The 12,375-nt window shown below is 41.2% G+C and overlaps 1 protein-coding gene across 1 annotated transcript in view; it reads right to left on the bottom strand.

Annotated features, from left to right (window-relative positions):
• LOC128799304 (histamine H3 receptor-like) overlaps positions 1 to 12,375 on the bottom strand; it is a 91,616-nt gene that overhangs the window by 18,718 nt on the left and 60,523 nt on the right. The window contains exons 4-5 of the mRNA XM_053963615.1: positions 4,609 to 4,880; positions 2,561 to 2,639 (exon numbers count right to left, since the gene is read on the bottom strand). The gene's annotated coding sequence lies outside the window, so the exon portion shown is untranslated. The remainder of the gene's footprint in view (positions 1 to 2,560; positions 2,640 to 4,608; positions 4,881 to 12,375) is intronic.

Below are 12,375 nucleotides of genomic sequence, written 5' to 3'. Positions count from 1 at the left end.
ACCACTGTGTTCCCCTTCTTGTTTATTGTGTTTAAAATACAGTTCTGGTTTATAATATTTTTTAATTTTCCTAACACGTGAAAGCATGTATTGAAGGATGTAAGGTGTATGATGACTGATCTTGCTAGAAATCATTCATATCTAAGTCAGACCTGCAACAGAGCAAAATATCTCCAGTGGAAGGCATTGATGCTGACTCACAGCAAAAGAGCCACTCAGGGTTGTGCCTCTTGGCTGTCAGGCCCTGATGGGCTGGGGGTAGGGTTAAATTAGAAAATCTCAGTCTTAACTTCTGTGCTGGCTGTTCTTTGTGCCAAAGCAGTTCCAAATCTACATATGAAAATCACTGTAAAATCTACAGTATATTGTTACTGTTGAGCAAAGATAATGTTGACTTTGAAAGCAAAGCCTATTCACTTTTCACTGTTGAGAAAAATGATATTCAGAGAGAACTGAAATAGGGCTTAACTGAAGGTTACATGCAAGCTATGAAGAGGGCTCCGAGGGAAGTGCTACATTTTCCCCTCTGTTATGGACAAAGGTGAATGAAGGGAGCAGCAAGATTAGCAGGAAGTCATATTTAAAGCTGGAGACATAAGATAAAAACTTGTCTGAAAACAAAGTCTCTAGTGAGCAGTACTAATAAATTGCCAGGTTCCTTAAAAAAATAAGAAAGAGTTGCTAATAATAAAATAATAATTAAATCTCTGTTTTTATTGCAACATTTAGTCTTTTGCTCTTCTAAATATGGAAGCTCAAAAGTTGTATGTCAGTGGACAAGCTCTCCACCTACAGTTAAAAGGGTAGGTTGGTTCCAAGGTGTGATATGATAGACATGTGTAATAGTGTATAATATTGCACAGGGGCTATTTTATCTTTCTAAGAACCATACTGTACAATACTGAACTAGTTTTGCTAGTCCCTCTGATGGATACAAAGTGCAAAGTGGTATCCATATGGCCCTATGGAAGTATAACATCACATTCTTCTAGCTTATACAAGTTTAATGGCACAGAATTAGCATGGGCTGCCCTTTGGTGCTAATTCTTTCTGCACTCAGGGGGTTAAAGGAGCTTCACACTATCCAGATGTTCAGTGGCTCCTGCAAATGAGAGATTAGCAATTTTTGCAACTGCTGCTCTTTCTTCTGCTCTCTTTTTAAAGCTGATATTTTCCTTAAGAACTTGCTTAGTATCTGAGTCAGAGGAATCTCTTCCCTCAGGTAAATCAATCAATAGGCTGCACAAGAAAAGGAACAAAATGTAGGGGAGGTAGGCCTGAGTTGTATTAATTTGTTTACAGGAATTGCCTTCCAGGGACCAATATATTCATCCCATGGTTTCATTCTCCTCTGTGAAATAGGAATCAAACACAGCATTATTTCAGGGTATAAAAATAAAATAATAAAAAGTAGCTCAAAGTTCTTCAAAACCTCCTATATTTTTAGTGTTAGTCAATAAGTGTCCCTATTAATTTTTCAGATTAGACTATAGATAAATGATACAGGTACCAGAAATACAGCTCTTAATTCCCACCTGCCACCAACAAGGCATCCTGGAAAGAAATAGGAAAAATAGCCAAAATTCATTTCAATAAACAAATACCACCTTCATATCCTCTAAGCCTGTCTTTTGTATACATAGGTTTACCGAGGTTCCTGCTGCTGCAAGAGCTTGTTCAAGCACGGAATAAGTAGAGTTCCAATGAGACAAAACCTTCTGCCTCATCTGGCATTTTAAAACTTTTTTTCTTGCTGCAGCTCAGCTAGAATTTTTCTAACCTTAACAGAATTGCTAGATTTCACATCTTGCTCTAAAATGTTCTTTTCCAGTGCTCCAGTTATGGTACAGGAAGCAATGAATTGTCTGAGGTAGAAAGCAATGTTGGATGTGTGTTACTAGCACTGTAGACTGTGCTCTGTGAAACTTCCCTAGTGAAGACATGCACCAGTCTGCTCTTGGTGCTCTTCCTCTGCCTTTTGTGAAGTCCAGACATGCACTGTGCCTGGGAATAAGCTCCTTCTCATGTAGCTCCACAAGCTTCCACACAAAGAAAAATAGGTGGAGATAGTAGTATCTTGTATCAGTTAAGCCGATTTGGGGGCATGCTGGTAACTAGTTATTTGAAGAAAGTACTGGCAAAAACTTACAACTACTTGAATTAATTGTTTTTTTTATTTAATAGGCACTGATGTGTTTGTTTGGTGTTGATCCTCAGCACCCTGAGGGCGCTTCTAGCCTTTCCAAACAGCCTCCCACAGGGCCACCCCTAGGCATGCCCACTGCTCAAAAACAGTGAGGATCCTAGATATCATAATCCCCCAATCTACAAGGGGCAGAGAATAGCTCTGAGTAGGATAAAAGGAAAGAGGCACTTTGATGGATAGGGTTCTTCCACAGCAGAGAACTCAGTTATGGACTTGCAGTGCTTCCAGCATGGCCCATCAGAGATGCACCGCTGCAGCCTGAAACACAGACAGGTTGTAAATGGATCAGGACTAGCATGGACCATAAGCAGGCTGGGCCATGATGCACATGAACCAGGTCACACACACACTTACCCAGCATTGCTCCAGGAGTAGAGGTTATTGGCAGGGAGACAGCTCTGCACTCAGGACTCAAAGCTACAGTGCAGAGTAGCTGCAGAACAAGGGAAAGAGAGGGGGAGAAAGAAAAGCAGGGAGAAAATAAATATGAAAAAACAAGGACCTTCAATCAATTTCACCAGTGTGAGGATCTCAAGGGATGGAAGAGCTGATTCTCTGGGACTTCTGAACTCTTGCCCCCTCTGAAACATCTTTGCTATGTTAGTGGCTAGCTATGCTTATATATTTTGAAGAGATCCATATACTTCTATTGTGATGTGCTCTGTTTAGCAGCAATATTTATCACAGGTCATATTGAGGATCAGGCATGGTCCAGCTGCAGACACTTGACCCTTGTAAGCAAATGTTTGATTTTAAGTCTATATTCCCATTTAACATAAGTAAATTCTCAGCAAGAGGAGAGCTAAACCTTAGCATATTTTTTTCCTCTAAAATGAGAAATCCTGAAAGCTGCTTTTGTAAACCTCAGGCTTTGGGAAGGTACAGGGAGCTCCAGTGACTGGTTAAGAGTCTCTTACTGTTCCAGCAGACGCGGCAGTTTGTAGATGTGGCAGGAAAGAGTTACAGCAAAAGGGGCAGGGAGCAATGGAGAAAGTTAATGATCAGATCGAAGAATCCCACTCTTGAAAACTAATAGCATTAACTCCGTGTTTGTAAGACCTACAAACTCAATCAGAGCATAGCAAGTGGGAGAGTTCACTACCTGGCACCACAGCCTAATTTGGGAATTGTGCAGAACAGTGATGAGAGGCAGGTATTTGGAGGGCACTGAATCAGCAGCAATGACAAACTCACCACAGAGACTTTGTTAATCTATCAGACCAGAGCTGATGTTGGCCAAGCAGCTAGATCAAATCCAAAGCCCTGTGGGTTGTCCCCAGTAGAGTGGGAAAATCATGATGATCTACTATTTTGGATAAAGTTCTTTTTATTTTACAGAAATACATGAAGCCTTGCTTCTCAGAGCATGGGCAGAGAACCAGACAACAGGAGCCTGTTTCACTTTTTATGGCTCCTGGCTTCTTCCAGTCAGCATTCAGTCCCCAAACTCTCTCTCTAGGTAGCTGTTTTGTTTCAGGGCCACATTAGTAGTACTCTTGCATCTGTCTTGTTTTACCTCACTGACTCTTCCCTCAGTTGGTCTGGTCTTTCTGCTGTTTCTTGGAGACACTGAATTACAGACCAGTGTATCAGCCCATGGTTTGCTGTGCCAGCCACCAGGGACATAGATTGGTTTGTAGCTAATGTGGGGTTTGTGCAAATTTTACTTACTTTTTGGGTTGGGAAAAGGTTCTTTTTTTATCAGATCCCTGATACGACAAAAGTATATTTGTGGTTTTCTACAGCCATCTGAGAAGAAGGTAAAAGACTTGTCTCATCACCTGAAATTCAGCCCATCTTGTGAGAATAGCCTAAAAGTCTGCATGTCCACTAAATCATTTGCTTTTGCCAGCTGTCCAATGAAACAAGTCCCTCATCCTGTAGAAAAAGTACTTGAACCTCAAGCCAGTGTCAAGGGATGACATTATATCCACCCCTACCTTGCAGGCTCCAAACACAAATCAAATATTTGCAAGAGTGAATGTTCCCTCTGAAACACCAGATACAACATGAGCTCTGTCCCATATAACAAGCCTGTGCAATTCAGGAAATATCTCAGGACAATCAAATTCTACAAGGAAGTTGTGGTCACTGGAAAACATCACAACTTCACCTCTTCCCCACTGCTTCTATGCCCTGCACAATGGGGAAACTGCTTTCTTTCTCTGACACTCTGCCTTTTTATATCTCCCTTCTGTCACTCAGTTCAGCCATAATCCCACAGCACACCGTGTTCCTCGTGTCTAGTTGGCTTCCTCGAGTCTGGCTGGCCTTGGATCACATTGTCCAAGGCATAAAACAACATTGGTGGACACCTCAGGGCAGGAACAGCATCTCTGTCACATCACAGGAGTTACTGTAATTTAGGCAATAAAAATGAGAATACCCGTAAGAAAAGTCACCTTGGCTGTCCAGCTCCTTCTCTCCTTGAACTCCAGTGGCTTCTTGGCTTTTGAAATAATGTGGCACAGAAAGCTGGTCTCCCAGGCACTGAGTTCCTTCTGCTGGGCTCTAGCCAGCTGCTCTCTTTGCCTGCTTTCTCTCTTCATTGACAATTTATTGGCTGCCCTACACCTGCATTTTTTTCCTCTTAAATTGTCTCTTTTCTGGGCAATCCTTATACTTGACTCAGCTGGCAGTATATTTCCTCGGTACTTGAGCAAGAGCGTGTCGGCTGCAAGAGGAAAAAAGAGACGTCCCTCACTGAACCAGCCACGGCGCCACAGCCGTGCCTGTTAACATCAAAATACAGCGTGCTTTGGAAATGAAACTGCTCTTCCGTTTCAGTGCTACCTCCTGCTTGTACCTTTATACTTGGTTTATTTGGATCATCTCAGAAGGCTCTGGAGGATGGTCTCAAACACCCCTGACTCCCACCTCACCAATGGCTTCTCCTTGCTCTAGGCTCAGAGCTTAGCTTCCCTATTCCCCCCTTCCAGTTGCTGTGCCCAGTGCTTCCCATGGGTATTCATTTCTATGCTCAGCTTCTGAAAGCATGTTTAAAATCACTTTACATTTAAATTAGCTAAGGGCCTTAATGTTTGGATTATGACTAAAGTGCAAGTGGGTTGTAACTCTTTCCTCTCCATTGAAATTTAACATCTAGATTAAGGACGTTTGAAATTTTTCCCTCTCCAGCTCTGCCTTCATCCTTTCTCCCAGCAGGTCCTCCTGTCTAGCACCAGTAGGAATAAACAGCCTGTCCGTGCTTGGGACTAGTCGAGACTGGCCACAGGATGTCACTATTACTCCACAAACATGTGGAGAGTGAGGTGTTTGTTTACAGAAGGCCAGGGTCTGAGCTTCAGTTGTCTACAGCTCAGATTTCGCCAGCCTGCTCAGCTCTGGGTTGGAACTTGAGGAGACACATCCGATTATCCTCAACAGAGCCACAATCCAGTGCAGAATTTGGCAAGGTGCATTAAGACACAACTTGCTTGTGCATGAGCATGTGCACACATCAGCTTCAGTTTGTCCTAACTTTACACAGCCCTTGGATTTCACCTTGGATATGGGATTCAAATGCCTGAAGTGAGCCAAGAACTGCTTGTTTCAAGCCAAAATCACATTAAGCCTCTGAGTATCAAATGGTTCCCTGTAAAACCTTAAATCAGACCAGGTCCCCTCCAACTCAGACAAGGCTCATAAAACTTGGGGTAAAATTCAGTTTCAAGTTCATAACAAAACCCAAAGGCAGGTTTCAGGTTTGCATTTGGATTTTGTTCTAAATGTTTGTGTAGCTCTGCTCAATGCAAGGTCACAGGCACTGGGTATGAGAAAGGCTTTTTAAATGTTTCCATTCTCCAAAACAGAGATAAACACATGACTGTGAGCTGGTGCAACCATGGGGTGAAAATTCAAATGCAGCAGTAGATAGAAATGTCCATTCAGAAGTAAATCTTCATAAGTGGAGACAGAAACCAGACTAAGTAAAATGATCAAAAGAAAACATCCCTATCCTGGGGAGCTGACTATCAAAGTGTCAGCATAAGGACTCTTACCTCTTCAACACCTCATCCTTTCTTTCTTATTCCTTGAGATGTATGAGCTGCTGTACCTCAGAGCTGATGTCTTGGGGAATCTCCAGCCAACTCCCTTCCAGGACAGTAAATTTTCTATTCACATCTTGCTCACAAAACACACTAGTTCACAAAAATATGTCCTCTGATTATGTATTATCCTTGATTGGTTGAGTTCGAGAACTTATTCCATGGTTACACCTCACTATATTGAATTTGAGTGATTTGTGGTAAGTGGTACCATTTTTTTTTCTGGGGTACAAATACTATTATGTTCTTAATTTGTGCCTTTTTATTTGCTACCTTTTTGGTAGCACTGGGCTTAATTTTTACCCTTTGAATAATGAAGTAGGTAAAACACCAGGGGTAGTCATATCCTATTCCTCTATAAAACAGAATTATTCAGGAATGCCTGTTTTGCAGGTGACTCAGGTGGAAGAGAGACCTCTACAGAAGATCATTTTAGACAGACCTGTCTTAAAATATCCTACCACGGCAGACTTCATGAAGGTTAGGCACATTATTTTGGGAACCAAACTTCACTGGTCTGACCATGGTGGGCTAAGATCAGTTGGACAAAGACTATTAGAAAAATCTGGAAGAGGATTTCTTCAGTTTCTGTGGAGCAGAAATATAAAAATCTATAAAATTTGAGAGTTTCTGCCTTATCAGAGGTGGAGAGTTTCTATGTCTTATTTTGTGTTTGTCTTTTTCTGTAGTCTTAATGCCCCTTCACTAAGTCCCATGGGCTTTAACAATAAACCTCAGACCTTGGCATTTGCTACATTTCACTGTTTAACTAGAAGGACTCTTGACTGGGACTTTGCCTGCTTATCTGGTGCTTTTTGTGCTGTCTCCTGCCACCAAGAGATAAAAGGAAACATCGTTCAACTAGAACACTTCCCTTCCAATTCCAGCTTCCAGCAAAAAAAAACAATGGACCAGAAAGGTGACTGCTGCCTCTAGGGAGGAACTGCTACCCCATCTGTCAGAATTACAACTGTCCACCTGAATTTAAGTGTGAGCAAGCTTCTGGTTTAACCTCCTCTCTCTGTTCTTTGTGTGTCTGTTTAGGCACAGAAATTGAGCTATCAAAGCAGCTACAGCAGGTGAGGAACTTCAAACTAGGCTGGTCCAAAGGTAGATAGGTAATGAGTTAAAGAAAGCAGCTGTGAATGCATTTAACAAGGTAAATAAGAGCTTTGTATTTTTCATGTTATTAAGTCTAGGAAAGAATTTGTAACATAGAACTGGCTGCCTGGGCTAGTTTCATTTGCACAGAAATAGCAGAAGTGGCATACCTTGCCCTTAGAGTTGGGTAAAAAACTAGCTGGCAAATACCTGTAATGAACTATAAGCTGCCATGGCTGCATTACTAACACCACTGGAGACAGACAGCTTAAAGCCAAATGGAATATGTCTCATGAGATGTCTTTTCATGTCCTTAGCCTACCTTGCCTTTGCTCCACAGAGGATGCAGTGCTACAGGGAGGCACACAACAAGTGCTCATCCCACAGCACACATCCATTATTCTCTGTGCAGATATGGAAGGTCAAGGCAGGCAGCACAAAGCCATTTGGCACACAGGCCAGCTCATATTTCCACTGTTTAAGAAAAAGGGTTGTAGACATACCTGTTGTTCAGGTAGTAAGGGAGATCTGTGTCATGTCTCAGTAACCAATGATTCTGAAGCTGCTATCACAGGGAGTTACATCACCTGATCAGATCAGAGCACCATCAGTGTAATCCACAAGCCCAGTAGACCAGGCTGCTCTATTTTTGTGTTTATCTCTCATTCTCTGATACAAGTACTTCCTGTAACAAGAGTGTTCATCTAAGACACATCGTACCCAGCTTTTTATCCGTGTTTTGCATTTAATGCCATAGCCCTTGTAACTGGGCTGCAGCTCTCAGAGCAACAAAGACATGTGGATGCATCCAACAACTCCATCCCCTTTCTGTCTGTCCAGTTGCAGTGATGATTCCACCAACCTAGATCAGACTCAGAAGTCATAATTTGCATGACTTACTTTTGTTATTCCTACCCACATCACACAAAGAGCTCAGTGTACATCAAGATGCATATCAAGATGCTTCTGAGGCCTTAGTCCTCCAGAGGCAAGCATGGCAGTTCAGGTTAGAAATCCCTGCGCTGATGCCAGCTAGGTAGTGCAGAGCTATAAAGAAAATTAGACTTATACTCCTCCTGCAGAAATTGCTGAGCTACACAACTATTTTATGTTGTGCCTTTAGACATGTGCCATGGTATTTGAGTTAATGTCTTCTTTCTTCTCTTCTGTCTACTTTAGCCCTCTCTCTGTGTTTTACACCTTCAAACTGCCGTACAGATACTAATGTGCATTTGTATGTTTGCATCCTAGAGGTCAATAAGGAATAAGAACACTTGACAAATATGGTATTCTTTGTCCTCTCTCTTTTGGCTTTGGAACAAGCAGAGCTGCTTTGAGGTACCAGAAGAAAGCACAGCAAGGTTTTTTAAAATCAGGCTGAATGCACAAATAGTTAGTGTGCTTTCAGGTGGCACTTCAGCATGTTAGAATTGAATTTATTTTCTTTAGTTTAGCCATTCAAGTCACAAAATGGGTAAAATACAAATGTAATAATTTTACAATGTATCCACTAGATGGTAGCCTATCCTTATCCTTTCCATTTGCCAATTCCATAAAGACATTTTATACAATGACCAATGATCCATTCCATCTCAAGAAATCTCATTGTGTATATTCTTGCTCTCAAGAAGATACCTGCCCAGTGGAATGCAGCATATGAGCAGGGAAATGCACCTCATACAAATTCCTCCTTCTCAGAAATGCATTTGCCCACAGTCCCAGTTCAGATCTGCTGCAGGTTTTAGTAACTCTCAGGAAGCATCCAAGCAGTATAAAACTATATGATCCTGGCATCTGCACTTACCTTTCTGTTATTATTTCAAATTCTGAGCAGACATTCACATTGGTCAACAATGGTGTTCCTGCTTAGACTGGCACCTAAAATTATGATATTTTCTAATCCTAAAAAGGCTTACCTAGGGCATGATTAGCCTTTTACAAAAGGTCAGATTCTGTACAGAAAGTCTAAGAGGTTTTTCTGCATAACATTTTGGAAAGAGGTAATCAATAGTGGGTCAATGTATAAGTCTTCATCTGAGCCTTCCTGAAAAAGATCAGGATAATCATGAATTTTTGTGCCTCCTAAGCAAAATGCATTTCTTTGATCTATTTTTTTTTGCCTAATACATACAAGAAAGGAGAGAGAAAAAGGGAGAAACATACATTATTAAGAAGTATCATCCCTCTTCACAATGGTATCTGTGTACCAACAAAGATAAATACAATCGCTGAGGACTTTAAAGGAGAATTGAAAACAAAAATTACAGCATTTTGTGCTGTATGTGGCATAAACTGAAATAAAAGCATGCCACACAGCAGCTTTTCTGCTGTGCATGCCTCTAGTCTCTGTCCTCGCAGTGCTGCCAGGTAGGAGGGCACAGAGAGCAGCAGGTGTTTGACAGACATTTCACTTTAATGGCATTATATCAACATGCCACAAAATGTCACAGTTGCCTTTAATTAGCTGCATAAGCATTTTATGCTCGTATAAATGTACATATATCTACTATATATATGTATAAATATAAATATATTTCCAGCAGTTCCACTCCAAGCTGGTTTCACCAGCCCCTGTAAAGGGACTCCAGATGTGTCTGAAGATCAGTACTCACCAAGGCAGTTGACAGACTCAGACCCTGAGGTTGAAGGCATTCAGGTGAAAACCTGGGACAGAAGACATCTCAAAGAGCCAGCGTGAGCCCTGACTTCTGTCCAAAATAGGGAGGTGACCATCAACCATTACAGTGTGGCACAGATTGCAGGCTATTCTTAGCCTCAAAAACACACTGACTCGATACAAGGATATTTCCAGTGCTTTTGTGTCATGAACTTCTCTACTAAAACTTTAAAAAAAATTATAAAATTAACACAAGCCTGGTTGGCAGGATTCCTGTGTGCAGATCTGGAAGTACATTTACACCCTAAATTGTTTTTACTCAGCAACTGAAAATGCTTCCCCAGTTTCTGCATCTCATTTGTATGATACACGGCAGTTAATAGAACACTTAGGAGAGTTATTAAAAAGGCTCATTCCATACCATCTTTGCCATTTTTATATTATACCAAGGGGAGTGAAGTGCACTAATGCAATACTAAAGCCCTTCAGAGTTCTTACTACTGTACTTTTCCTGCTTGGTTCATGTACCATGAGTTCATATAATGTGGTCTGAAGGAAAAGGGAGGAAATATTAAAAGGAAAGTCTCCTCTGACTTAAATTTGTGCTTGGTCATTCAGTCAAGACTAGGTAGAAAGGAAGCTGACCAGAAGCACATGGCGTTTTTCAGCCTATCTTCAATCAATTATCTCAGAGGAGACACCGGCATCGCTGAGAGGCTCAGCTTTGGGCAACCCTGGGTCTACATTGGAGCTGGCTGAAACTGGGTCTGCCCCTTGTGGCAGCAGCTCCTCATATCACAGAAACGAATCCTGCAGCTGCCCTGCTACCAAAACCTTGCCTCATAAACCAAATGCATTTATTTCTTCATCACATCAAAAAAAAAAACAAAAAAAAACAAAAAAAAAACAAAAAAAAAAAAAAAACAAAAAAAAACAAACAAAAAAAAAAAACCAAAACTCCACATACCTCTACATTTGGGATTATTACAGTGGCTCACCCTACCAGACTAAAAAGATGCCTACTTGTTCTCCTCTGATGCAGGCCTTATTGCTATTGCTGGATAATTCACAGTCTGGAGGACTGTCTCCTTCATATCCTACATCCCCTGCCAGACATATCAAAATCCCAGAAGAAAATAAAATGGAGAAATGCAGCCAATTGCAAAATGTGCTCATCAGTTGTTAAATTTTAAGTGCTAATATCTGACACAAGAAAATGGAGGGCCGTGTAGTGTGATCTCAGGCATTTTGTACTGGCACAGGAAGAATGCAAACATGCTGATGTTTAAGGAGAAGTCCCCAAGCAGCACTGTTGATCATTTAATGTAAAGATCTGCTCAGAATTTAATTGCCATTAAACAAAAAATAGGTGAGCACTATCCTGATTTTTAAAGAGAGAAAAAGTCCCACAATAAGCATCAATAATGCTCATGCTGCAGCTCCAGCATTTTATACACCCAGGTTTGGAAAGGATACAGCAGAGGCATGATGAATAGGAGCCTGATATTGTTTCAGTATGAAAGGAACCAAAGAGAATGGGACAGTTTAGCACAGAGAAATGAATGGGAACAGGCAAACTGCTGTACTTACTGTGTTATAAAGCAGGAAAATGAGATGCTTATAGCTATCACAGACTACACTGAATTATTCTGAAAGCCTGGTAAAAGTAAATATCTTCTACATACCCTGCAACTAGTCTTGTATCAGATAATGTCAATCTTAAGCCCTAGTATGATCCAAAAGAAGATGCTTCAGAAAGTCCAGCTCCTGATCTGAATCTGAATTTTATAGCTAGAATGAGCTTGAATGTATCTGTTAAAAAGTATTGCCTTGTCAAAAAGAAAATATATGTTGCAGAAATAAGCATTCACAAATGACATCTGTATTTCATCTTTATCTGCTTCTCTGCACTGTACATGAAGGTCACAGTTCCCACTTAACATGACAACACTTGCCAAAGTCTGGAAAGAGAATGCCATTTCAAAGGAAACATTTTCTCTCTTGACAGTTACAGTACCTATAGAGCAAGCTGTAAAGAGTTCAAGAATTATTTGCCTAAAAAGGTCCTTAGGAGCAGAACCTGTTCTTTAAATTTATATCCTATTTAATCCAAAATACTGTGGAAGAGTCAGCAAGGCCTAAATCCCAGTGATTATGCCAACCCTCATAAGTAGGAGCAGCAGTAGCAGCAATGCAGGGTGGACAGCTGCATCCCCGTGCTCAGTGGATGCCATTGGTCACACCCAGCAGAATCCACATTAACAAAAATGTTCACCTTTTTAAGACAGAAGGCCCTTCCTCGTGTGACCTTCCACCCCAGCTAGCAGGACTGCACAGGAACATCCTCCTAGCAGAGTAAATTGTCAAAGATGGAATTCAACCAGGGGCTTGGATTAGTGATC

Source organism: Vidua chalybeata, chromosome 1 (genome assembly GCF_026979565.1).
Source record: "Vidua chalybeata isolate OUT-0048 chromosome 1, bVidCha1 merged haplotype, whole genome shotgun sequence".
NCBI lineage: Eukaryota > Metazoa > Chordata > Aves > Passeriformes > Viduidae > Vidua > Vidua chalybeata.
This window is presented reverse-complemented; position numbering and strand designations above follow the sequence as displayed.